The sequence below is a fragment of the Heterodontus francisci genome, chromosome 35 (assembly GCF_036365525.1).
Source record: "Heterodontus francisci isolate sHetFra1 chromosome 35, sHetFra1.hap1, whole genome shotgun sequence".
NCBI lineage: Eukaryota > Metazoa > Chordata > Chondrichthyes > Heterodontiformes > Heterodontidae > Heterodontus > Heterodontus francisci.
In genome coordinates, this window is record NC_090405.1 from 18,376,308 (window position 1) to 18,403,456 (window position 27,149).

The 27,149-nt window shown below is 43.4% G+C and overlaps 2 non-coding genes across 2 annotated transcripts; one reads left to right on the forward strand and one right to left on the reverse strand.

The window, feature by feature from the left end:
• Positions 1-14,921: 14,921 nt before the first annotated feature.
• trnaf-gaa (transfer RNA phenylalanine (anticodon GAA)) lies at positions 14,922-14,994 on the reverse strand. Its single transcript has one exon. It is a non-coding gene; the product is annotated as a tRNA-Phe (tRNA).
• A 6,350-nt stretch (positions 14,995-21,344) lies between these two features.
• trnar-ucu (transfer RNA arginine (anticodon UCU)) lies at positions 21,345-21,435 on the forward strand. Its single transcript is given in 2 exon segments — positions 21,345-21,381; positions 21,400-21,435. It is a non-coding gene; the product is annotated as a tRNA-Arg (tRNA).
• The last annotated feature ends 5,714 nt before the right edge of the window (positions 21,436-27,149 follow it).

The window sequence follows — 27,149 nt, forward strand, 5'->3', positions numbered from 1 at the left end:
GTTTCAGTTTTGCATCTCTCTATGACTTGCTAACAAAATTCAAGCAGATGGGATTAAAGAGGCAGTGGCAGTGTGGATCCAAAATTGGCTGCAGGGTAAAAAGTAGGGTGAATGCTTGTTTTTCAGAATGGAGGGAGTTATACAGTAATGTCCTTGTTGTTGCAATATGTTCAATGTCAGACCCCGAGCTGTCCGAGGGATGGGGCAATTTGTGACATTCCTGTGGTTGCAATATTTGCAGTGTCTGACCTTGATCTGTCACAGGGACGTGGCATTTATGAGGTCCCTGTGGGGTGCTGTTTGTTTGGTGTATCACACTGACCTGTCCCAGAGAGCGGGAAGGTTGTGATGTCCTTGTGGGTTGCAATCTGTTCAGTGTCTGACTCTGATCTGGACCAGAGATGGGGCAGTGTGTGATATCCTTGTGCATGTCATACAGGCCCACTGGTGTGTGGTTCCATCCTGATGCCAAGAAACAGAGCCCCATCTCTGGGCAAAAAGTCTCACTTCTCAAGGGGTGTCTCGAGAAGACACAGTGGCGCAGTGGTTAGCACCGCAGCCTCACATCTCTAGTGACCCGCGTTCGATTCTAGGTACTGCCTGTGCAGAGTTTACAAGTTCTCCCTGTGACTGCGTGGGTTTCTGCCGGGTGCTCTGGTTTCCTCCCACAGCCAAAGACTTGCAGGTTGATAGGTAAATTGGCCATTGTAAATTGCCCCTAGTGTAGGTAGGTGGTAGGGGAATTGAGGGGATGTGGTAGGAATATGGGATTAATGTAGGATTAGTATCAATGGGTGGTTGATGGTCGGTACAGACTCGGTGGGCTGGAAGGACCTGTTTCAGTACTGTATCTCTAAATAAATAAATAAGAAGGCTGAGGCAGTAAACCTGGACAGTAAATCCGGAGTGGAGTCCTGGAGGCGGTTACCTGTGACTTATCAGGCAGTTTTCCAGCAACTCCTACAGCAGAGCTGGTAACAAACAGTACTGGTTTTTCCTTTCCTTTGGACAATACAAGCAATGCTGAGAGGGGGTCCTGATGCTCAGGGTTTCCATACTGTTTGCCCAGGCCTGTGCCCTAGAGAGGACACTCCAGCTTCGTGGTTAAACATGAGCACAACCCGGGAATAAACAGTTACTGATTATAAGCTCTCATTCAATTGGTGTAGAGTATGAGCGCCAGGGGTTACTTCGGACAGTGGGAGAGCTCTTAGTGTCTCATTGGATAGCTACCATTCACTCCAAGCTGGGTAGCCCCCAGTCAGTTAGGTGCTGTGAAGCCACGACCTGCTTGCTTCAATGGGTGCTTGGAGCTTAGAGAGTCATCTCTCAACAGGCGGATTGATAATCTATGCACCAAGAAAAACAAACTTAACAAAGAAGACACCAGTCCTTCGCATCACAAGCTGGAATGTGAGGACCATGTGTCCTGGCCTTACCGACAACCTTCTGCAGGTTGATGACACACACAAGACAGCTGTGATCGACAAGGAACTCACAATGCTCAATGTGGACATTGCTGTGCTGCAAGAAACTAGACTCGTTCAAAGTGGATCCCTCAAAGAGAAACACTACACCTTCTTCTGGCAGGGGAAAGCCCAAGAGGCAACTCGTGAGCATGGAGTGGGTTTCAAAGTAAAATACACGCCACTTGAGATGAGTGAACCACCCACAGTAGGCTCAGAGAGACTTCTTACTCTTCACTTGTCAACAAGCGTGGGCCCAGTTAATCTCATGTGCATCTATGTCCCGACACTCACCTCCACCCCAGATGTCAAGGATCAATTCTATGTGACACTTGACACTGCCATCAGTAGAATTCCCAGCACTGAGGGACTGTACCTTCTAGGAGACTTCAACACAAGCTTGGGTACTGACTACACAGCTTTGCCAATGTGCATAGAGCACCAGGGGATTGGCAAGATGAACGAAAATGGACAGAGGTTGCTGGAGCTATGCTGTCACCATGGATTTTGTGTGATGAACAGCTACTTCCAGGTCAAGCTGTGCTACAAGGTGTCCTGGAGACATCCGAGATCATGCCATTGGCACCAGCTAGACCTTATCATCACCAGTGCAAACACCCTCAGCAGTGTCCTCATCACTCACAGCTATCACAGCGCTGACTGTGACACTGATCACTCCCTGGTGTGTAACAAGGTCAGGCTTCAGCCAAGGAAGCTTCATCCATCCATGATGAAAGCTCGTCTTCTGATCAACACTTGCCGAACCACTGATCCAGAAAGGACCCAGGAGTTCATCAACATCCTCGATCAGGCTCTTTCAGACAACAATGCTCAAGGCCTCAGTGCAGTGTCAAAGTGGAATCATCTGCACACCACCATCTATAACTCTGCACTCACTGTGTATAGGAAAAGAGATGGGAGGAATGCTGACTGGTTTGAGGCTTATTGGACTGAAATGGAGTCAGTTACTGTAACTAAGAGGAGAGCCCTCATGAACTACAAACAAGTCCCCAGCAAACAACATCTAAACGCTCTCAGAGCTGCCAGAAACAAGTCTCTGCAGACTGCTCGGCACTGCACCAATCAATACTGGTTAAAACTCTGATGAATCCGGGGATGCTAGAGGGATGTATGAAGGAATTAAGAAAGCAATGGGCCCAGTAGTAACTAAATCAGCACCTTTTGAAGACAAAGAGAGGGGTGATCATCACTGAACCTAACAAGCAGATGGAAAGGTGAGTGGAGCATTACCTTGAACTCTACATAACGGAGAACATTGTCATTGAAGTAGCTCTCAGTGCCATTCCAGACTTCCCTGTCATGGAGGAACTGGACAGTGAGTCCTCCATAGTCGAGCTCAACAAGGGCTCAAAACATGCGTGATGCAAACATTGTCACCTTGTACAAAATTAAGGGGGATCGCAGTGACTGCAGCAATTATCGGAGCCAGCTACTCAGTTCCACTCACCTGCTCGATCCCTTTCCTCCTGCAAGTTCCTTTGCTTCAGGTATCCATCCAATTTCCTTTTCAAATCATTGATTGTCTCTACTTCCACCACACTCGTGGGTCAGGACATTACCACTCACAGCATAAATAAATTCCACCTCACCCAAGGATGGGAAATATTTATATCTTCTATATTTAGCTTATTCTCTATCTCTACGAGAATAGAATGGCAGTCAACATGAAAGGGAACCCAAAAATCTTCGAGCAGTATATAAATAATAAGCAGTGGTGAAGTGGGCCCCATGAGGGACAAAGAGGGGAATATATACTTAGAGCTGCAGGGCAATGTTAATCTAGTTAATAAGTACCTTGTATCAATGATCACTAAGGAAGTGGAATTTGACAAAATATCAGTAGAAGTGGAGAGTGTAGAGGCAATGGAGAGGGTACAAATTGAGAGAGGGAGGTACTAAAAAGGCTGGTTATGCTTCAGGAAGATAAATTACCTGGTCCGGATGGCTTTCATCCCAGATTGCGAAAGGAAATGTGGATGCAGATAACAGAAAGGCTTTCTATAATCTTCCAATCTTCCCTGAATACGGGGGAGGTGTCAGAGGATTAAACAGTTGCAAATGTGACACCCTTATTCAAGAAAGGGTGAAAGGACAGTCCGGCTAACTACAGGCCAGTTAGATTAACAGCAGTGGTGGGTAAGGTTTCAGAAAGAACAATCAGGGAAAAAATCAACAGTCACTTGGAGAGGTTTGAGTTAATTAAGGAGAGTGAGCATGGATTTATAAATGGGAGTTCATGCTTGACTAATCTAACTGCATTTTTTGATGAACTAACAGAGAAGGTTTATGAAGGGCATGCAGTGGATGTTGTTTATATGGATTTTAAGAAACAACACATAAAAGGGTGATTAACAACATTGAGGTTCATGGAATAGGAGGGTCAGTGTCCAATTGGATAGAAAATTGGCTTAAGGACAGAAAACAGCAAGTCGTAATAAATGATTCATTCTCAGACTGGAAGGTTGTCGACAGTGCTGTTCCCCAAGGGTCACTGCTGGAACCACTGCTTTTTACTTGCGACAGATAAATGACTTGGATCTTGGAATATAGAGTAGAATCTCAAAATATGCCGATAACACCAAACTTGGAGAAGTGGCAAACAGTGAGGATGAAATGAACCACCTGCAACAAGACAGTGATAGGCTAGCAGAATGGGCAGACAGGTGCAGATGGATTTTAATAGTGACTAGTGTGAGGTGATGCATTTTAGCAGAAGGAATAGGGAGAGGCAATATATACTTAATGGCACAGTTCTAAAGAGTGTGCAGGAATAGAGGGACCTGTTCACTGAACAATGAACAACGTGAACAATTACTTCTTGTTGTGTGCTCTCAGATTTGTCACCTTCACTGGACTGGAGTGAGGTGACATCTACTGGCAGGAAGCAAGAACTGCAATCAAGCAGCAGAAATTCCATCGTCTGTCAGGGTGAAAGAAACATTGCAATGTGAGGAAATAGTGAATGGGTTTGATTGGGTTGATGGAGGCATGATTCCACTTGTGGTGGAGTCCAAAGCAAAGGCCAGAAATATAAAATTGTCATTGTTAAAAGATATAAGGAATTCATGATAAATGTATTTTGGTAGTGAGTGGGTGGAATCCAGATAAAATAGAAAGTGAGATTGGGTGGACAGAAGCAGTGTGAAAGGATGGCTCAAACAAAAGGTAAACGCCCTGAAAGGTGAACTCTGTTTCTCTCTCCACAGATGCTGCCAGAGTTTCTGAACATTTCCAACACTTTCTGTTTTTATTTCAGAATTTGCAAGATGTTGCTTTGCTCTGAAAAAAAAAATGGATGGTCGGCTTTGGCTGCCAGTGAAATTCCACAGGAACTAAAAGGAAGTGGCATGTTGATCTAGGGGTATGATTCTTGCTTAGGGTGAGTGATTAATTAATGTGTGAGAGATCCTGGGTTCAAATCCTGGACATGCCCTTCTTCTTTGGCATTTTTAGTTTAAGGTCGTCGATTGGTTTCAGCCTTGCAGAAGGCGGAATTGATTTCCATATGGAGCCTGCTTGAGGACCAGAGAGCTGGATTCAAAGAGCTTGATTAACTAAATGTACAGATAGCCAAGTGGGAATATAAAGTTTTTGCAGTAATTGTGACCTGACTCCAAAAACAACAGGACTGGGTTCTGGACTGGAATGGAATCGAATTCTTCAGTGTTTCTGCTGTTTGGCTTGCATTGACTCATCGATTTTCTTGTTTTTCACTTTGTCGATGCCTTTGAATAATTGTGGATCCTTCTTCAGATTGTCTTCTTTCACCAGGTAGTTCTGACCTCTGATGATGATGATCGTAATGAGCTTCAACTCACTGATAGTTTTGGAACTGAACAGATTTCCTTTGCTTGAGTCTATAACATGGAACTCAGTCTGACATGTGGACCCATGGGAGGATTTGAATGCCACCCCTGCGTTGGAGAATACAGTTGCATCCATCCAATAAGAGAGCGAGTAGAAGTGACAGTTCAGACAGTCAAACATTAAACTTTTAATTTCAGGGTGGTGAGTTTGAGTGCCATTTTGATTTTCCCTTTTTTGAGGCTTCATTAGCAGAGAGTACAAGGAGTGTTTGAAATGAAATTCAGCAAAAGTATGAGAAAGTCTCACTTTGATTCGGGACTCTTATCTCTCTGCAGCATCTCGCTGTGAAAGATTGAACTTCATCTCATTTCATTCCCAGCTCGGGGTCAGTGCGGCTCAGTGGGACTTCTGGCTGTCTCCTGCTTCACAATCCATCAGTGCTGAGAAAGCAATGGGGAATATTATTCACGGCTCTGTAACCTGAGGACACCGATTTAAGGTGAATGGCAAAAGAACCAAAGGCAACATGAGGAAAAACTTCTTTTGCACAGCGAGTGGTTAAGATCTGATATGCACTGCTTGAGAGTGTGATGGAGGCTGATTCAACCATGGCTTTCAAAATGGTATAAGATAATTATCTGAAGTGGAAAAATTGCATGTTTTCATGGAATACATGAGTCTGTGGCATGAGCTGAGTTGCTCGTGCATAGAAGCAGCACAAGCACAATGAGCTGAATGGCTTCCTTTTGTTCTGTAACTATTCTATGATCTATGATTCTTTTCAGAGTGAAATCAACACTCACATACAAGAAACTGACAGGTACACTGTAAACTTCGCATTTCCAGACAAGAAATTGACAGATACAGTGTGAAACCCACAGTCACTTAGCAGCAGTTGGCAGGTAACGTGTAAAAATCTTTCTTTCATATCCCAACTGCAAGGTACAAAGGAAATTAGGTACAAACCCAGGCTCACACTTCAAAGACTGAGAGATACAAAGCAAAACACATATTCACCTACAAGTACAGAGACGAAGACACACTCAGAGGAGGTGCAGATTAAAGACACATGCATGTAACAGAAACTGATAGGGATAGAATCAAACCCTTTCTCACTTCTCAGAAACTGATAGATATAGACAAAAGCTGATGCTCACATACAAGTTGTTGAAAGATATGTGGTGAAACTCACAGAGCAATAGCAGAAACAAACAGGTACTGAATAATACCCACAGTCACAGACCAAAAACTGAAATATACTGAGTTAAACACCACTTTCTCACACCAGAAACTCATGGCTACAAAGTGAAGCTGACTCTATCCTCCCAGGCACTGACAGGTGCAAAAGAAAACACTCACGACGATTCCAGGACATGAAATGTACGGAATAAAACCTTTCAGCTGAAAGAATAGCATTAATGACAGGTGTGATACCCAGAATGCTCAGCGGCCTAGAATCCGCCCTATCTGTGACAGGAGCGGGGCGCGCAGGCGCGGTAGAGACAGCTCTGTCAGCAGCAAGAGCTGCGGGTTCGGAGTTGGAGCGGGATATTCACAAAGTGCGAGAAGACTTTGTTGGCTCACACAGCTGGAGCAGGGCCTCAGGGCCACAATAAGATGGAACAATCCCATCTGTATCCCTGCGGATGGCGGTGGTGAAGCTTTTCCCGGTGAGGCTTCCCGAAACGGCGTCTTTCAATGGATAAGAATTGGGGACTGGGCAGGGAGCGTCTCTAAATGAATAAAATTAGGGTACTGGTCAGGGAGCGTCTGTAAATGGATAAGAATTGGGGACTGGGCAGGGAGCGTCTGCAAATGGATAAGAATTGGGGGACTGGGCAGGGAGCGTCTCTAAATGAATAAGATTTGGGTACTGGTCAGGAAGCGTCTGCAAATCGATAAGAATTGGGGACTGGGCAGGGAGTGTCTATAATTGAATAAGAGTTGGAGACTGGGCAGGGAGCGTTTCTAAATGAATAAGATTTGGGGACTGGGCAGGGAGCGTCGATAAATGCTTAAGAATTGGGGACTGGTTCGGGAGCGTTTTTTTATTCATTCGTGGGATGTGGGCGTCGCTGGCTCGATCTCAGCTCGAGTAATGTGTCCAGTTCTGGGCACCAGGCTTTAGAAAGGACATCAAAGCTTCTGAGACAGTTCAGAGGAGATTTACTAGAATGATACCAGAGATGAGGGGTGTCAGTTCTCTGGACAGGCTGGTGAAGCTGGGATTGTTCTCCTCAGAGTAGAGAAGGTTAAGGGAAGATTTAATAGAGGTGTTCAGAATCATGAAGGATTTTCATAGGGTAGAGAGGGAGAAACTGTTTCCACTGTCCTGGGGGTCAGTAACCAGAGGACACAGATTTAAAATAATTGGCCAAAGATGTCAAGGGGAGGTGAGGAGAGATCTTTTTACCCAGTAACTGATTCGGATTTGGAATGAATTGTCTGACAGGGTGGTGGAAACAGATTCAATTATAACTTTCATAAAGGAATTGGACAAATATTTCAAAGTGAAATTCTCCAGGATTATGGGGAAATAGGCAGGGGGTTGGACTAATTGCATCTTTTTGTCAGAGAGTCAGCAGAGGCACAATGGGGCCGAATGGCCTCCTTCTGTGCTGTATGATTCTATGAACATAAGAACGAGGAGCCGGAGTCGGCAAGTCAGCCACTCGAGCCTGCTCTGCCATTCAATACAATCATGGCTGATCTCATCACGGCAGTTCTTGTTTCTTGCCAGTAGATGTCACTTCACTCCAATACAGTGAAGTTTACAAATCTGAGAGAGACACAACAGGAAAGAATTGTTCACATTATAGTGAATGTGTGGAATTTAGAAATACTAGGAGTGGAGACGAGTTATTACTTGTCTGCTCGATCCCCATAGCCCTGTAAAATATTTCCTTCAAGTGCCCATTCAAATTCCTTTTGTAATCCTCGATTGTCTCCATTTCTACCGCCCTCGTGGGCAACGAGTTACAGATCATCACCAATCAGTGTAAAAAAGTTCTTGCGCACATTCCCCCTGTACCTCCTGTCCAAAACCTTCAATCTGTGTCCCCTAGTCCTTGTACCAATAGTTAACGGGAACAATGTTTCCTTGCCCAGTTATTTAAAACTGTCATAGCCGAAAACACATCTATCAATTCTCCCCTCACTCTCCTTTGATGCAGGTAGAACAACCCTAGCTTTTCCAATCTAACCTTGTAACAAAAATCCTCCATCCCTGGATCCATTCTGGTGAATTTCCTCTGCATCCTCTCAAGGACCCTCACATTCTTTCTGAAGTGTGGTAAGCAAAACTGGAAGCAACACTCCAACTGGGGCCTAACCAGAGCTTTATAATGGTTCAGCATAACTTCCCTGCTTTGTACTCAATGCCTCTTTTTTTCAAGCCCAAGATCCCATATGCTTTGCTAACCACTCTCGCAATATGTCTTGCCACCTTCAAAGATTGATGCACATGAACCCCAAGTCCCTCTATTCCAACACACACTTTAGAACTGTGCCATTAAGTAAATATTGCCTCTCCCTATTCCTTATGCCAAAATACATCACCTCACACTTGTCACTATTAAATTCCATCTGCCACCTGTCTGCCCATTCTGCTAGCCTATCATTGTCCTGTTGCAGGCAGTTCATATCATCCTCACTATTTGCCACTCCTCCAAGTTTGTTGTCATTGGGATATTTTGAGATTTTACTCAATATTCCAAGATCCAAGTCATTTATCTTGAGCAAAAAAAGCAGTGGTTCTAGCACTGACCCTTGGGGAACACCACTGTCGACTATCCTCCAGTCTGACAAAGAATCATTTAATAAGACTCCCTGTTTTCTGTCCTTAAACCAATTTTCTATCCAATTGGACACTGACCCTCCTAGACCACGAACCTCAAATTTGTAAACCCCACTTTTATGTGGTACCTTGTCAAACGCTTCCTTAAAATCCATATAAACAACATCCACTGCATTCCCTTCATCAAGCTGCTCTGTTAGTTCATCAAAAAATGCAGTTAGATTAGTCAAGCATGAACTCCCATTTATAAATCCATGCTCACTCTACTTAATTAACTCGAACCTCTCCAAGTGACTGTTGATTTTTTACCCTGATTATTCTTTCTAAAACCTTACCCACCGCTGCTGTTAATCTAACTAGCCAGTAGTTACCCGGACTGTCCTTACAGCCTTTCTTGAATAAGGGCGTCGCATTTGCCACTGTTTACTCCTGGCACTTCCCCCGTGTCCAGGGAAGATTGGAAGATTATGGCAAACTCTTCCATTATCTGCATCCGCATTTCCTTTCGCAACCTGGGATGCCAGCCATCCAGACCAGGTGATTTATCTACCCTAAGCACAGCCAGCCTTTTTAGTACCTCCCTCTCTCAATTTGTACCCTCTCCATTGACTCTACTCTCTTCACTTCGACTGATATTTTGTCCAATTCCACTTCCTTAGTGATCACTGATACAAAGTACTCATTAAGTAGATTAACATTGCCCTGCACCTCTAAGCTTATATTATCCTTTTTGTCCCTAATAGGCCCGACTCAACCTCTTACTACCCACTTATCATTTACATGCTGCTCGAAGATTTTTGGGTTTCCTTTCATGTTGACTGCCAGTCTATTCTCATAGAAATAGAGAATAAGCAAATATAGAAGATGTAAGTATTTCCCATCCTTGATGAGGTGGAACTTTCTTATGTTGTGGGTGGTAATGACTTGGCCCACGAGTGTGGTGGAAGCAGAGACAATCAATGATTTGAAAAGGAAATTGGATGGATACTTGAAGGAAAGAAACTTGCAGGAGGAAAGGGATCGAGCTGGTGAGTGGAACTGACGAGATTGCTCTGGGGAGAGCCAGCATGGACGTGATAGGCCAAACGACCACCTTCTGTGCTGCAAATGACTCTGTGTTGTTTCTCAAATTCAATCCACTGGTGCTTGGTAAATAATTTCAAAGTAAATTGTGCAACTGGAAAATCAGAACCAAGGCAAGGGACGCATAAGGAAGCAAAATTGATGAAACCCGGGATTGAACCAGGAACCTTTCGATCTTCAGTTTAACGCTCTCCCAACTGAGCTATTTCAGCCCTACATTAACAATGGTTTGTTGTGCTTGTTTTGGAAGAAAATACATACATTCAAGTTTTCCAAAAGATTAAAGAACACAACATGTGAGTAATATTCCCCATTGCTTTCTCAGTACTGATGGATTGTGAAGCGGGAGACAGCCAGAAGTGCCACTGAGCCACACAGACCCCGAGCTGAGAATGAAATGAGATCAAATTCAATCTTTCATAGTGAGATGCTGCTGAGAGGTTAGAGTCCTGAATCAAAGCGAGACTTGCTCATTTCAAACACTCCCTGTACTCTCTGCTCATGAAGCCTTAAAAAAGGGAAAAACAGAATGTCACTCAAACTCACACCCTGCCATTAAAAGTCTCATATTCGACTGACAGAACTGTCACTTCTACTCGGTCTCTTATTGGATGGATGCAACTCCAACGCAGGGATGGCATTCAAATCCTCCCATGGGTCCACATGTCAGACTGAGTTCCATGTTGTAGACTCAAGCAAAGGAAATCTGCTCACTTCCAAAACTATCAGCGAATTGAAGCTGATTACAATCAACATCATCAGAGGTCAGAACGACCTGGTGAAAGAAGACACTCTGAAGAAGGATCCACAATTATTCAAAGGCATCAACAAAGTGAAAAACAAGAAAATTGATGAGTCAATGCAAGCCAAACAACAGAAACACTGAAGAATTCCATTCCATTCCAGTCCAGAACCCAGTCCTGTTGTTTTTGGAGTCAGGTCACAATTACAGCAACAACTTTATATTCCCACTTGGCTATCTGTACATTTAGTTAATTACAATTTTGTCGACAAGCTCTTTGAATCCAGTTGTCTGGTCCTCAAGCCAGCTCCGTATGGAAGTCAATTCCACCTTCTGCAAGGCTGAAACCAATAGATAACCTTAATCTAAAAATGCCAGCAGACCAGGGCTCGTCCGGGACTTGAACCCAGGATCTCTCGCATGTTAATTAACCATACTCCCGAAGCGAGAATCATGCCCCTAGACCAACGAGCCACTGACAGGTCAGGCTTTATTAGCTGCTGTGGAATTTCACTGGAACCCCCCAGCCAATCATCCATTTTTTTTCAGATCAAAGCAACATCCTGCAAATGCTGAAATAAAAACAGAAAGTGCTGGAAATGTTCAGCAGCTCTGGCAGCATCTGTGCTGTGAGAAACACAGTTAACGTTTCAGGGCACTCACCTTTTGTTTCAGCCATCCTGTCAGACTGCTTCTGTCCATCCAATCTCACTTTCTATTCTATCCACATTCTAACCATTCACTACGTTACTACATTTTTCATGAATTCCTCATTTCTTTTATTAATGACAATTTTGTATTTCTGGCCTTTGCTTCAGACACCACCACAAGTGGAATCATGTCTCCATCTACCCAATCAAACCACTTCGCTGTATCCTCACATTGCAATGTTTCTTTAACCCTGATTGACTGTGGAGTTTCTGCTGCTTCATTGCAGTTCTTGCTTCCCGCCAGTAGATGTCACCTCACTCCAATACAGTGAAGTTTACAAATCTGAGAGAGACACAACAGGAAATAATTGTTCACATGATAGTGAATGTGTGGGATTTAGAAATACTAGGAGTGGAGACGAGTTATTATTGCACTCTGCTATTACATCTTTTATAATGGACTCCAGCATTTTCCCCACGACTGATGTCAGGCTAACCGGTATATAATTCGCTGTTTTCTTTCTGCCTCTTTTTTTAAATAGTGGAGTTACATTAACTACCGTCCAATCCATTGGAACTGTTCCAGAGTCGATAGAATTTTGAAAAAAGACCAGAAATGCATCTGCTATTTCAAGGGCCACTTCCTTAAGTACTCTGGGATGCAGATTATCAGGCCTTGGGGATTTATCGGCCTTCAATCCCATCAATTTCCCAAACATTCCCTACTAATACTGATTTCATACAGTTCCTCCTTCTCACTAGACCCTATGTTCCACAACATTTCTGGGAGATAATTTGTATCCTCCTTTGTGAAGACAGATCCAAAGTATGTATTTAATTGGTCTGCCATTTCTTTGTTCCCCATTATAAATTCCCCCGTTTCTGACTGTAAGGGGCCCACATTTGTCTTCACTAATCTTTTTCTCTACACATATCTATAGAAGCTTTTACAGTCAGTTTTTATGTTCTCTGCTAGCTTACTCTCATACTCTATTTCCCCCTTCTTAATCAATCCTTTTGTCCTCCTCTGCTAAATTCCAAACTGCTCACAATCTTCAGGTTTGCTGCTTGTTCTGACCATTTTATATTTCTCCTCCTTGGATCTAATACTTTCCTTAATTTCTTTTGTAAGCCACAGTTGAGCCACCCTTCCTGTTTTACTTTTGCACAGACAGGAATGAACAATTGTTGTAATTCATCCATGCGCTCTTTAAATGCTAGCCATTGCCTATCCACTGTCAACCCTTTAAGTAACGTTCCCCAATCTATCATAGCCAACTCCCGCCTCATACCTTCATAGTTTTCTTTGTTTAGATTCAGGACCCGAGTCTCGGAATCAACTCTCTCACTCTCCATCTTAATGAAGAATTTTATCAAATTATGGGCGCACTTCCCCAAGGGACCCCACACAACAAGATTGTTAACTAATCCTTTCTCATTACACAATACCCAGTCCAGGATGGCCTGTTCTCTAGAGGTGTTATACACCTCTATCAATTCTCCACTCAATCTCCTTTGAGAAAGGCAGAATAATCCTAGCTTTTCCAACCTAACCTTGTAACTAAAATCCCCCATCCCTGGATCCATTCTGGTAAATCGCCTCTGCGTCCTCTCAAGGACCCTCACATTCTTTCTAAAGTCTGCTGAGCAGATCTGGAAGCAACACTCCAATTGGGGCCTAACCAGAGTTTTATAATGGTTCAGCATAACTTCCCTGCTTTTGTACTCAATGCCTCTGTTTATAAAGCCCAAGATCCCATATGCTTTGCGAACCACTCTCGCAATATGACTTGCCTCCTTCAAAGATTGATGCACATGAACCCCAAGTCCCTCTATTCCAGAACACTCTTTAGAACTGTGCCATTAAGTATATATTGCCTCTCCCTATTCCTTATGCCAAAATACATCACCTCACACTTGTCACTATTAAATTCCATCTGCCACCTGTCTGCCCATTCTGCTAGCCTATCACTGTCCTGTTGCAGGCAGTTCATATCATCTTCACTGTTTGCCGCTCCTCCAGGTTTGGTGTCATCGGCATATTTTGAGATTCTACTCTGTATTCCAAGATCCAAGTCACTTACCTTGAGCAAAAAAAGCAGTGGTTCTAGCACTGACCCTTGGGGAACACCACTGTCGACTATCCTCCAGTCTGACAAAGAACCATTTAATAAGACTTGCTGTTTTCTGTCCTTAAACCAATTTTCTATCCAATTGGACACTGAGCCTCCTATACCACGAACCTCCCTTTTATGTGGTACCTTGTCAAACGCTTCCTTAAAATCCATATAAACAACATCCACTGCATTCCCTTCATCAAGCTGCTCTGTTAGTTCATCAAAAAATGCAGTTAGATTAGTCAAGCATGAACTCCCATTTATAAATCCATGCTCACTCTCCTTAATTAACTCGAACCTCTCCAAGTGACTGTTGATTTTTTACCCTGATTATTCTTTCTAAAACCTTACCCACCACTGCTGTTAATCTAACTAGCCTGTAGTTACCCGGACTGTCCTTACACCCTTTCTTGAACAAGGGTGTCGCATTTGCCACTGTTTAATCCTCTGGCACCTCCCCCGTATCCAGGGAAGATTGGAAGATTATAGCAAGCCCTTCCGTTATCTGCATCCGCATTTCCTTTCGCAACCTGGGATGTGAGCCATCCGGACCAGGTGATTTATCTTCCCTAAGCACAGCCAGCCTTTTTAGTACCTCCCTCTCCTAATTTGTACTCTCTCCATTGACTCTACTTTCTTCACTTCGACTGATATTTTGTCAAATTCCACTTCCTCAGTGATCACTGATGCAAAGTACTCATTAAGTAGATTAACATTGCCCTGCACCTCTAAGCTTATATTATCCTTTTTGTCCCTAATAGGCCCGACTCAACCTCTTACTACCCACTTATCATTTACATGCTGCTCGAAGATTTTTGGGTTTCCTTTCATGTTGACTGCCAGTCTATTCTCATAGAAATAGAGAATAAGCAAATATAGAAGATGTAAGTATTTCCCATCCTTGATGAGGTGGAATTTTTTATGTTGTGGGTGGTAATGTCTTGGCCCACGAGTGTGGTGGAAGCAGAGACAATCAATGATTTGAAAAGGAAATTGGATGGATACTTGAAGGAAAGAAACTTGCAGGAGGAAAGGGATCGAGCTGGTGAGTGGAACTGACTAGATTGCTCCGGGGAGAGCCAGCATGGACGTGATAGGCCAAATGACCACCTTCTATGTTGTAAATGACTCTGTGTTGTTTCTCAAATTCAATCCACTGGTGCTTGGGAAATAATCTCAAAGTAAATTGTGCAACTGGAAAATCAGAACCAAGGCAAGGGACGCATAAGGAAGCGAAATTGCTGAAACCCGGGATTGAACCAGGGACCTTTAGATCTTCAGTCTAACGCTCTCCCAACTGAGCTATTTCAGCCCTACATTAACAGCGGCTTGGTGTCCTTGTTTTGGAAGAAAATACATACATTCAAGTTTTCCAAAAAATTAAAGAACACAACATGTGAGTAATATTCCCCATTGCTTTCTCAGTACTGATGGATTGTGAAGCGGGAGACAGCCAGAGGTCCCAGTGATCCACACTGACCCCGAGCTGAGAATGAAATGAGATCAAATTCAATCTTTCATCGTGAGATGCTGCTGAGAGGTAAGAGTCCTGAATCAAAGCGAGACTTGCTCATTTCAAACACTCCCTGTACTCTCTGCTCATGAAGCCTTAAAAAAGGGAAAAACAGAATGGCACTCAAACTCACAACCCTGCCATTAAAAGTCTCATATTCGACTGACAGAACTGTCACTTCGACTCGGTCTCTTATTGGATGGATGCAACTCCAACGCAGGGGTGGCATTCAAATCCTCCCATGGGTCCACATGTCAGACTGAGTTCCATGTTGTAGACTCAAGCAAAGGAAATCTGCTCACTTCCAAAACTATCAGCGAATTGAAGCTGATTACAATCAACATCATCGGAGGTCAGAACTACCTGGTGAAAGAAGACACCCTGAAGAAGGATCCACAATTATTCAAAGGCATCAACAAAGTGAAAAACAAGAAAATCGATGAGTCAATGCAAGCCAAACAACAGAAACACTGAAGAATTCTATTCCATTCCAGTCCAGAACCCAGTCCTGTTGTTTTTGGAGTCAGGTCACAATTACAGCAACAACTTTATATTCCCACTTGGCTATCTGTACATTTAGTGAATTGCAATTTTGTCGACAAGCTCTTTGAATCCAGTTGTCTGGTCCTCAAGCCAGCTCTGTTTGGAAGTCAATTCCACCTTCTGCAAGGCTGAAACCAATAGATAACCTTAATCTAAAAATGCCAGCAGGCCAGGGCTCATCTGGGATTAGAACTCTGGATTTCTTACATGTTAATCAACCACATTCCCTAAGCGAGAATCATACCCCTAGACCAACGAGCCACTGACCAGTCAGGTTTCTTTAGCTGCTGTGGAATTTCACTGGAACCCCCCAGCCAATCATCCATTTTTTTTTCAGATCAAAGCAACATCCTGCAAATGCTGAAATAAAAACAGAAAGTGCTGGAAATGTGCAGCAGCTCTGGCAGCATCTGTGCTGAGAGAAACACAGTTAACGTTTCAGGGCACTCACCTTTTGTTTCAGCCATCCTTTCAGACTGCTTCTGTCCATCCAATCTCACTTTCTATTCTATCCACATTCTAACCATTCACTACGTTACTACATTTTTCATGAATTCCTCATTTCTTTTATTAATGACAATTTTGTATTTCTGGCCTTTGCTTCAGATACCACCACAAGTGGAATCATGTCTCCATCTACCCAATCAAACCACTTCGCTGTATCCTCACATTGCAATGTTTCTTTAACCCTGACAGACTGTGGAGTTTCTGCTGCTTGATTGCAGTTCTTGCTTCCCGCCAGTAGATGTCACCTCACTCCAATACAGTGAAGTTTACAAATCTGAGAGAGACACAACAGGAAATAATTGTTCACATTATAGTGAATGTGTGGGATTTAGAAATACTAGGAGTGGAGACGAGTTATTATTGCACTCTGCTATTACATCTTTTATAATGGACTCCAGCATTTTCCCCACGACTGATGTCAGGCTAACCGGTATATAATTCGCTGTTTTCTTTCTGCCTCTTTTTTTAAATAGTGGAGTTACATTAACTACCGTCCAATCCATTGGAACTGTTCCAGAGTCTACAGAATTTTGAAAAAAGACCAGAAATGCATCTGCTATTTCAAGGGCCACTTCCTTAAGTACTCTGGGATGCAGATTATCAGGCCTTGGGGATTTATCGGCCTTCAATCCCATCAATTTCCCAAACATTCCCTACTAATACAGATTTCATACAGTTCCTCCTTCTCATTAGACCCTATGTTCCCCAACATTTCTGGGAGGTAATTTGTATCGTCCTTTGTGAAGACAGAACCAAAGTATGTATTTAATTGGTCTGCTATTTCTTTGTTCCCCATTATAAATTCCCCCGTTTCTGACTGTAAGGGACCCACATTTATCTTCACTAATCTTTTTCTCGACACATATCTAGAGAAGCTTTCACAGTCAGTTTTTATGTTCTCTGCTAGCTTACTGTCATACTCTATTTCCCCCTTCTTAATCAATCCTTTTGTCCTCCTCTGCTAAATTCCAAACTGCTCACAATCTTCAGGTTTGCTGCTTGTTCTGGCCATTTTATATTTCTCCTCCTTGGATCTAATACTTTCCTTAATTTCTTTTGTAAGCCACAGTTGAGCCACCCTTCCTGTTTTACTTTTGCACAGACAGGAATGAACAATTGTTGTAATTCATCCATGCGCTCTTTAAATGCTAGCCATTGCCTATCCACTGTCAACCCTTTAAGTAACGTTCCCCAATCTATCATCGCCAACTCCCCCCTCATACCTTCATAGTTTCCTTTGTTTAGATTCAGGACCCTAGTCTCGGAATCAACTCTCTCACTCTCCATCTTAATGAAGAATTTTATCATATTATGGGCGCACTTCCCCAAGGGACCCCACACAACAAGATTGTTAACTAATCCTTTCTCATTACACAATACCCAGTCTAGGATGGCCTGTTCTCTCGAGGTGTTATACACCTCTATCAATTCTCCACTCAATCTCCTTTGATATAGGCAGAATAATCCTAGCTTTTCCAACCTAACCTTGTAACTAAAATCCCCCATCCCTGGATCCATTCTGGTAAATCGCCTCTGCATCCTCTCAAGGACCCTCACATTCTTTCTAAAGTTTGCTGAGCAGAACTGGAAGCAACACTCCAATTGAGGCCTAACCAGAGTTTTATAATGGTTCAGCATAACGTCCCTGCTTTTGTACTCAATGCCTCTATTTATAAAGCCCAAGATCCCATATGCTTTGCTAACCACTCTCGCAATATGTCTTGCCACCTTCAAAGATCGGTGCACATGAACCCCAAGTCCCTCTATTCCAGCACACTCTTTATAACTGTGCCATTAAGTATATATTGCCTCTCCCTATTCCTTATGCCAAAATACATCACCTCACACTTGTCACTATTAAATTCCATCTGCCACCTGTCTGCCCATTCTGCTAGCCTATCACTGTCCTGTTGCAGGCAGTTCATATCATCCTCACTGTTTGCCGCTCCTCCAAGTTTGGTGTCATCGGCATATTTTGAGATTCTACTCTGTATTCCAAGATCCAAGTCACTTACCTTTAGCAAAAAAAGCAGTGGTTCTGGCACTGACCCTTGGGGAACACCACTGTCGACTATCCTCCGGTCTGACCAAGAACCATTTAATATGACTCGCTGTTTTCAGTCTTTAAAACAATTTACTATCCAAATGGACACTGACCCTCCTAATCCATGAACCCCAATTTTGTTAACCACCCTTTTATGTGGTACTTTATAAAATGCTTTCGTAACATCCATATAAACAACATCCACTGCATTCCCTTCATCAGTATTCTCAGATAGTTTATCAACAAATGCAGTTAGATTCGTCAAGCATGAACTCCCATTGATAAATCCATGCCTACTCTCCTGAATTAACTCAAACCTCTCCAAAGGACTTGATTTTTTTCCCTGACCTGTTGATCTCATGCTGATAGCAAGCTCACCATAGAGCATGTATTTGGCAATGTGACCGTCATCCATTTGGCCCAGTCAACAGAGTCACCGCTGACTCAAGAGGGCAAACATGCTGCGGATCCCTGCACGCTGGTGTACTTCCGCATTCGGCACTCTGTCCTGCCAGGAGATGCCCAGTATCCATCTGAGGCAGTGGAGGTGGAAGCTGTTCAGCCGCTTTTTTTGGCTTGTATAAGTTGTTGATGCTTCTCTACTATAAAGGAGGGTGCTGAGAACACAAGCCTGGTACACGTGGAGCTTTGTATTTTCGGTCAGTTTGCTGTCGGTTCACACTTGTCTTCTCAACTTTGACATGACAGCTGCAGCATTGGCAATCCTGGTGCTGATTTCAGCATCAAGGGACAGATTGCTGGTGATTGTTGATTGAAGGTATGTGAAGCTGTTGACAACCTCCAAAGTGAGGTTGTCGATGTTGATGGAAAGTGGAGTCTCTACGTCCTGGCCCGTAACTTTCATCTTCCTGATGCTGATTGTCAGTCCAAACTCTTTGCAGGCCAGGGAGAACCGATCTACAAGCTGCTGTGACTGAACTTCATTATGGGATGTCAGCACAGCATCATCAGCAAATAGCAACTCACAGACTAGGAATTTACCCACTTTGGTCTTGGCGCACAGTCTTGCCAAGTTGAACAGCTTGTCGTCAGCTCTGATGTGCAGGTGAACACCTATATCTGAGTAATTGAAAGTGTACAATAGCAGCATGGAGAAGAATATGCCAATTATAAAGGATGTGATAACTAGACAGTTCGAAAATGATGACATGATTGGGCAGAGTCAACATAGATTTATGAAAAGGAAAACAGGTTTGAAAAACCTGTTGAGATTTTTGAGGATGTTACCTATAGAAAAGATAAAGGAGAACCAGTGGATGTGTGGTATTTGCATTTTCCTTTGGTAAGGTCCCACACAGGAGGTGAGTAAACAAAATTAGAGCACATAGGCTTGGGGATAATATACTGATATGGATTGAGAATTGGTTAACAGACCGAAAACAGAGAGCAGGAATAACGGGTCCTTCTCAGGATGGCAGGCTGTTACTATTGGGGTACTGCAAGGATCAGTGTTGGAGCCACAGCTGTTAACAACCTATATAAATGATTTGGATGTGGGGATTAAATGTAATATTTCCAAGTTTGCAGATGACACAAAGCTCGGTGAAGTGTGAGTTGTGAGGAGGATGCAGAGAGGCTTCCAGGGGACCTGGAGAGGCTAAGTGAATGGGCAAGAACATGGAATATAATGTGAATAAGTGTGAAGTTATTCACTTTGGTAGAATAAACAGAAAGACAGAGTATTTCTTAAATGGTGAGAGGTTGGGAAGTGTCGATGTCCAAAGGGACCTGGGTGTCCTTGTTCCTGAGACACTAAAAGCTCTTGTGCAGGTGCAGCATCAATTAGGAAGGCAAATGGTATGTTGTACCCACACGAGGGGTCATGAGTACAGGAGTAAAGATGTCTTGCTGCAATTGTCTAGAGCCTTGGTGAATCCGCACTGGAGTATTGTGTCCAGTTTAGTCTCCTCATCTTATGAAGGATACACTTGCCATAGAGGGGGTGAAACAGAGGGTCAACAGACTAATCTTTTTTTTGCATTTATTTCATTTCATCTCAGTTTGTTCAGTTTGCTTACCTACTGTTTTTTTTCAGGTTTGTACTTCCTGCTGTTCAATATTCAGTCCATTAACACCTAATCTGGACTAATGCTTTGTCTTTCAACACACCATTAACATATTGTTTGCCTTTGCTGCATGACCTTTTGGTCAGCTATGTGGCCTTGTCCAATCTACACCGTCTCCTTTGTTATCTCTTGCCCCACCCCCACCCCACTTGCTTATAACCTGTGACTTTTCTAATATATGTCAGTTCCGAAGATGGGTCACTGACCTGAAACGTTAACTCTGCTTCTCTTTTCACAGATGCTGCCAGACCTGCTGAGTGGTTCCAGCATTTCTTGTTTTTATGTCACCAGACTAATCCCTGGGATGGTGGGATTGTTTTATGAGGAAACTGGGCCTGTATTCCTTAAAGTTTCGAAGAATGAGAGGTGATCTGATTGAAACTGACAAAATTCTTACAGGGCGTGACAGTGTGGATGTAGACAGGATGTTTGCCCTGGTTGGTGAGTCTAAAACCAAAGGACATCGTCTCAGAATAAGGAGTAGGCCATTTAAAACTGAGATGGGTGGAATTTCTTCACTCAGACGGTGGTGAATCATTGGAATACTGTGCCCCAGAGGGCTGTGGCAGCTCAATCATTGAGCATGTTCAAGACAGAAATTGATAGAAATCTTGATACTCATGACATCAAGGGATATGGGGATAGCATGGGAAAGGGGCTTTGAGGTAGGTGATCAGCCATGATCGAATTGAATGACAGAGCAGGCTCGACGGGCTGAATAGCTTACTCCTATGTTCCTCTGTTCCTAAGAGAGTTGGCGCCAGCGCGCAGCCCTGCTTTACCCCACTGCTGATCTTGAAAGCGTCTGATGTTGCTCCATTGTAACTGATGGAACTGTGCATGTTCTCGTGGAAAGAAGAGATGATGCCCAAGAGGTCAGGAGGGCAGCCTATGTTCCATTGCAGTTTGAAGAGGCCGTCTCTGCTGACCAGATCAAAGGCCTTAGTGATGTTAATAAAAATGTGTGAGGCTCTGTGGTGCAATGGATAGCGTGTTGGACTTCTAAATAATGATTAAGACGATATTCAAAGGTTGTGGGTTCAAGTCCCACCAGAGTCAGATTTTGGACCAGAAACAGAGGAGCACAACGGAACAACAAATGAAGAAATGCGCCAAAAGCACAGACTCGGAGACAGAGCGAGAGAGAGAGGAGCACGGCAGGAGCAGAGCAGGGGAAAAAAATCGAGGAGTGACGTCACAATGGAGAGTGAGAGCAGGGAAACAGAGAGCCGCTGGGGTGAGGATACAGGATTTGGTTCTTTCTTCGGTGCAGTGGAAGGAGCTGTTTGGTGAGGATCTGGTAAGCTGTGACATCACAGGCAAGCAGGTAGTTGATTGTTTTGGAAGAACCGACCTGCTTGATGCGCATCTGGTAAGTGATTAAGATCCATTTTAGTCCTAACGTTTAAAATAGTAAACAAACTAGTGGTAAGTTTAATAAAATATGCAATAAAATGAATAATTGAATAAAATATTTAAGTAGTTAATTGAAACACGTTAAGGATGACAGGACAGGTGATGTGTCACAGCTGCAGCATGTGGGAGTTCCTGGATGCCAGTGTGATCCAGGGCAAACACGTCTGCAGTAAGTGTTTGCGGCTCAAAGAGGGAGAAAAAAGGAATGTAGTGGTAGTAGGGGACAGTATAGTAAGGTGGATTGACTCTGTTCTCTGCAGCAAAAGCAAGAGTCCAGACGGCTGTGTTGCCTGCCGGTGCCAGGATTCAGGACATCTGCTCAGGGCTGGAGCGAAACATACAATGGGAGGGGGAGGATCCAGTCGTCGTGGTCCATGTCGGTACCAGCGACATAGGCAGGACAAGGATAGAGGTTCTGCAAAGTCAGTATGAGGAATTAGGCACCAAATTAAGAAGCAGAACCTCAAAGTTAATCATCTCTGGATTATTACCTGAGCCATGTGCAAATTGGCATAGGACAAATAAGATTAGAGAAAGTAATGTGCGGCTGAAAGACTGGTGTGGTAGTAGTGGGTTCTGGTTCATGGGGCATTGGCACCAGTACTGTGGAAAGAGGTGGCTGTACCGTTGGGACGGTCTACACCTGAACCGTGCTGGTGCCGGTGTTCTAGCGAGCCACATAACGAGGGAAGTAGAGACGGTTTTAAACCGAATAGTGGAGGCAAGGGATCAAATTTGGGAAGATATGGTGAATCAAGGAGGAGAGACAAGGCAAGAGAGAAAGGTATAAATATGGGAAATGATAAACAGACTGTGACAGGAAGGGACAGAATGTACAAATCTAAGAGTAAATCGACAGATAAGGCTAGAGGTGACAAAAATAATAAAAGGACAAAACTAAATGCTCTGTATCTGAATGCATGGAGCATTTGAAACAAAACAGATGAACTGGGAGCACAAATAGAATAAATAAGTACGATCTGATAGTCATTACAGAGACATGGCTGCAGGGCGACATAGATTGGGATGTGAATATTGGAGGTGACATGGCATTTTGGAAGGACAGGAATCTAGGAAAAGGTGGCGGGGTAGCTCTGTTAATTAATGATGGTATTAGCGTAATAGAGAGGGATGACCTGAGTTCTGGAGATCAGGATGCAGAAGCAGTTTGAGTACAAATGAGAAATCATAAAGGCAAGAAGTCACTTGTGGGAGTGGTGTCCAGGCCACCTAACATTAACCACACTGTCGGATGGGATATAAAAGAAGAAATAATGGCAGCTTGTCAGAAAGGTACTGTGATAATTATGGGGGATTTTAATCTACATATAGATTGGAAAATTCAGATGGGCAGAGGTAGCCTAGATGAGGAATACATAGAATGTTTTGGGGATAATTTCTTGGAACAATACATTCTGGAGCCAACCAGAGAGCAGGCTATACTAGACCTGGCATTGTGCAACGAGATAGGATTAATTAATGACCTCATAGTTAAGGTGCCCCTAGGTAGTAGCGATTATAATATGATTGAATTTTACATTCAGTTTGAGGGAGAGGAGAGTGGGTCCCAGACTAGTATTTTAAATTTAAATAAGGGCAATTATAAGGTCATGAAAGCAGAGCTAGCTGAAGTGAACTGGCAAATTAGGTTAAGGGATAAGTCAATAGAGATGCAGTGGCAGACATTTAAGGGGATATTTCAGAATACACAGAATAGATACATTTCAACGAGAAAGAAAAGTTCCAAAGGTGGGACTCACCATCCATGGTTCACGAAAACAGTTCAAGATACTATCAAACTTAAAGAAAAAGCCTATAATTGTGCAAAGGTGGGAGGCAGGTCAGAAGATTGGACAGAATATAAAAAAAACAGCAAAGAATGACTAAAAGATTGATAAGGAAGGTAAAATTAGAGTATGAGAGAAAGCTCGCAAGAAATTTCAAGACAACTAGTAAGAGTTTCGATAGATATTTTAAAAAGAAAAGAGTTAACAAAGCGACTGTTGGTCCAATAGAAAGTGTGTCTGGGGAATTAATAATGGATAATTAAGAGATGGCAGATGAATTGAACAGATACTTTGCATCTACTTTGATACTATTGAGTATACAAATAACATCCCAGTATTAGCCGTATATCAGGAAATTGAAGGGATGGAGGAACTCAAGAAAATTACAATCACCAGGGAAGTGGTACTAAACAAATTGTTAGAGCTGCGGGTTGACAAGTCGCCAGGTCCTGAATTGGCTAGTGAGATAGTTGATGCGCTGGTTTTAATATTCCAAAATTCCCTAGATTCGGGAAGGTTCCGTTAGATTGGAAAAGAGTGAATGTAATTCATTTATTCAAAAAGGGAGGGAGACAGAAAGCAGGAAACGACAGGCCAGTTAGCTTAACATTTGTCTGAGGGAAAATGTTTGGAGCTATTACAGAGGATGTTATAGCAGGGCATTTAGAAAAAATTAAGGTAATCAGGCAGAGTCGACATGGTTTTTTGAAAGGGAAATCATGTTTAACCAATTTATTGGAGTTCTTTGAGGGAGTTACATGTGCTGTGGATAAAGGGGAACCAGTGGATGTATTGTATTTCGATTTCCAGAAGGATAAGGTGCCATATCAAAGGTTATTGCAGAAAATAAAAGCTCATGGTGTCGGGGGTAACATATTGGCATGGATAGAAGATTGGCTAGCTGACAGGAAACAGAGAGTCAGCATAAATGGGTCATTTTCTGGTTGGCAAGAAGTAACGAGTGGTGTGCCACAGGGATCTGTGCTGGGGCCTCAACTTTTTACAATTTATATAAATGACTTAGATGAAGGGACCGAAGGTATTGCTGCTAAATTTGCTGATCACAAAGATAGGTAGGAAAGTAGGTTGTGAAGAGGACATAAGGGGGCTACAAAGGGATATAGATAGGTTAAGTGATTGGGCAAAGACCTGGCAAATGGAGTATAATGTGGGAAAGTCGGAAATTGTCCACTATGGCAGGAAGAATAAAAAAGCATATTATCTAAATGGTGAGAGATTGCAGAGCTCTGAGATGCAGAGGGATCTGGGTGTCCGAGGGCATGAATTGCAAAAGGTTAGTATGCAGGTCCAGCACGTAATTAGGAAAGCTAATAGAATGTTATCATTTATCACCATGGGAATTGAATACAATAGTAGGGAGGTTATGCTTCAGCTATACAGGACATTGGTGAGACCTCTTCTGCAGTACTGAGTACTGTACTGGTCTCCTTATTTGCGGAAGGATGTAAATGCATTGGAGGTAGTACAGAGAAAGTTTACGAGACTAATACATGGAATGGGTGGGCTGTCTTACGAGGAAAGATTGGACAAGCTAGGCTTGTCTCCGCCAGAGTTTAGAAGAGAAAGAGGCGACATGATTTGTTATTTAATTTATTAATTAACAAATTAGCTATCCTCCAGTCTTCCGGTACCTCACCCGTGGCTAACGATGATACAAAAATCTCTGCCAGCGCCCCAGCAATCTCCTCCCTTGCTTCCCATAGCATCCTAGGATACATCTGATCAGGCCCTGGGGATTTATCCACCTTAATGCGCTTCAAAACCTCCAACACCTCCTCCTTTGTAATGTTGATATGCTGCAGGATATCGCTGTTCCCTCCCTTGAACTCACTAGCTTCCATGACCTTCTCCACGGTAAATACAGACGAGAAATATTCATTTAAGACCTCGCCCATTTCGCGTGGCTTCACACATAGATTGCCACACTGATCCTTAAGGGGACCTACTCTCTCCCTAGCTACCCTTTTACTCTTAATACACTTATAGAATCTTTTAGGATTCTCCTTTATCTTATCTGCCAGGGAAATCTCATGGCCCCTTTTCGCCCTCCTAATTTCCTTCTTAAGTATACTCCTATATCCCCTATACTTCTCGAGGGACTAGCTCGATCCCAGCTGCCTATACCTGACGTATGCCTCCTTCTTTGTCCTGACCAGATCCTCAATATCCCTCGTCAACCAAGGTTCCCTAAACTTGCCAGCCTTGCCCTTCCATCTAACAGGAACATGCTGGGCCTGAACTCTTCCTATCTCACTTTTAAAAGCCTCCCACTTGCCAGACGTCCCTTTACCTGTAAACAGCCTCTCCCATTCAACTTTTGAGAGTTCCTGTCTGATGCCATGGAAATTAGCCTTCCCCCAATTTAGGATTTCAACCTGAGGACCAGTCCTATTCTTTTTCATAACTATCTTGAAGCTAATAGAGTTATGGTCACTGGTCCCAAAGTGCTCCCCCACTGCCATATCAACCACCTGCCCATTCTCATTTCCTAAGAGGAGATCGAGTGTAGCCCCTTCTCTAGTCGGGCCATCCACGTACTGCTTCAGAAAACTATCCTGGACTCACTTAACAAATTCTTCCCCATCTGATCCCTTAGCACTAAGGCAGTCCCAGTCAATATTAGGGAAGTTAAAATCACCTACTATTACAACCCTATAATTCCTGTACCTATCTGTGATTTCCCTACATATATGCTCCTCCACTTCCCTCTGACTATTGGGGGGCCTATAGTATAATCCCATCAAAGGGATCACCCTTTTATTATTTCTAAGTTCTACCAGTATGGCCTCACTGGACATTCACCCCGGGATATCCTCTCTAAGTACTGCCGTGATGTCCTCCCTAATCAATAGTGCAACTCCCCCTCCTCTCTTACCTCCACCTCTGTCACGCCGGAAGGATTGGTACCGCGGAACATTGAGCTGCCAGTCCTGCCCATCCCTCAACCACATTTCCGTAATAGCTACAATCCCACAATCCCATGTACCGATCCATGCTCTGAGTTCATCTGCCTTACCTGTAAGGATACTTGCATTAAAGTAAATGCAGTTTAGCCCACCACACCTTCCACGCTCCCTGTCCTGCCCCTGCCTGGCCTGCCTACTGGACTTGCTTGCTTTAACCTCTCCATTTGCCTCAACTATCTCATCGGAGAGACTACTACTTTGGGTCCCACCCCCGCTGCAAGACTAGTTTAAACCCTCCAGTGTATTACTATAAAATCTCCCTACAAGGATATTGGTCCCCTTCCAGTTCAGATGCAACCCGTCCCTCTTGTACAGGTCACCTCTGCACCAGAAGAGACCCCAATGATCCAAGTACCTGAAGCCCTCCCGCCTTCGCCAGTCTTCAGCAATGCATTCATTTGCCTAATCCTCCTATTCCTACCCGCACTAGCACGTGTCACAGGGAGTAATCCTGAGATTACAACCCTAGAGGTCCTGCTCTTTAACCTTCTGCCTAACTCCCCATATTCACTTTGCAGAACCTCATCTCTCTTCCTGCCTATGTCGTTCGTACCAATATGGACCACGATCTCTGGCTGCACAC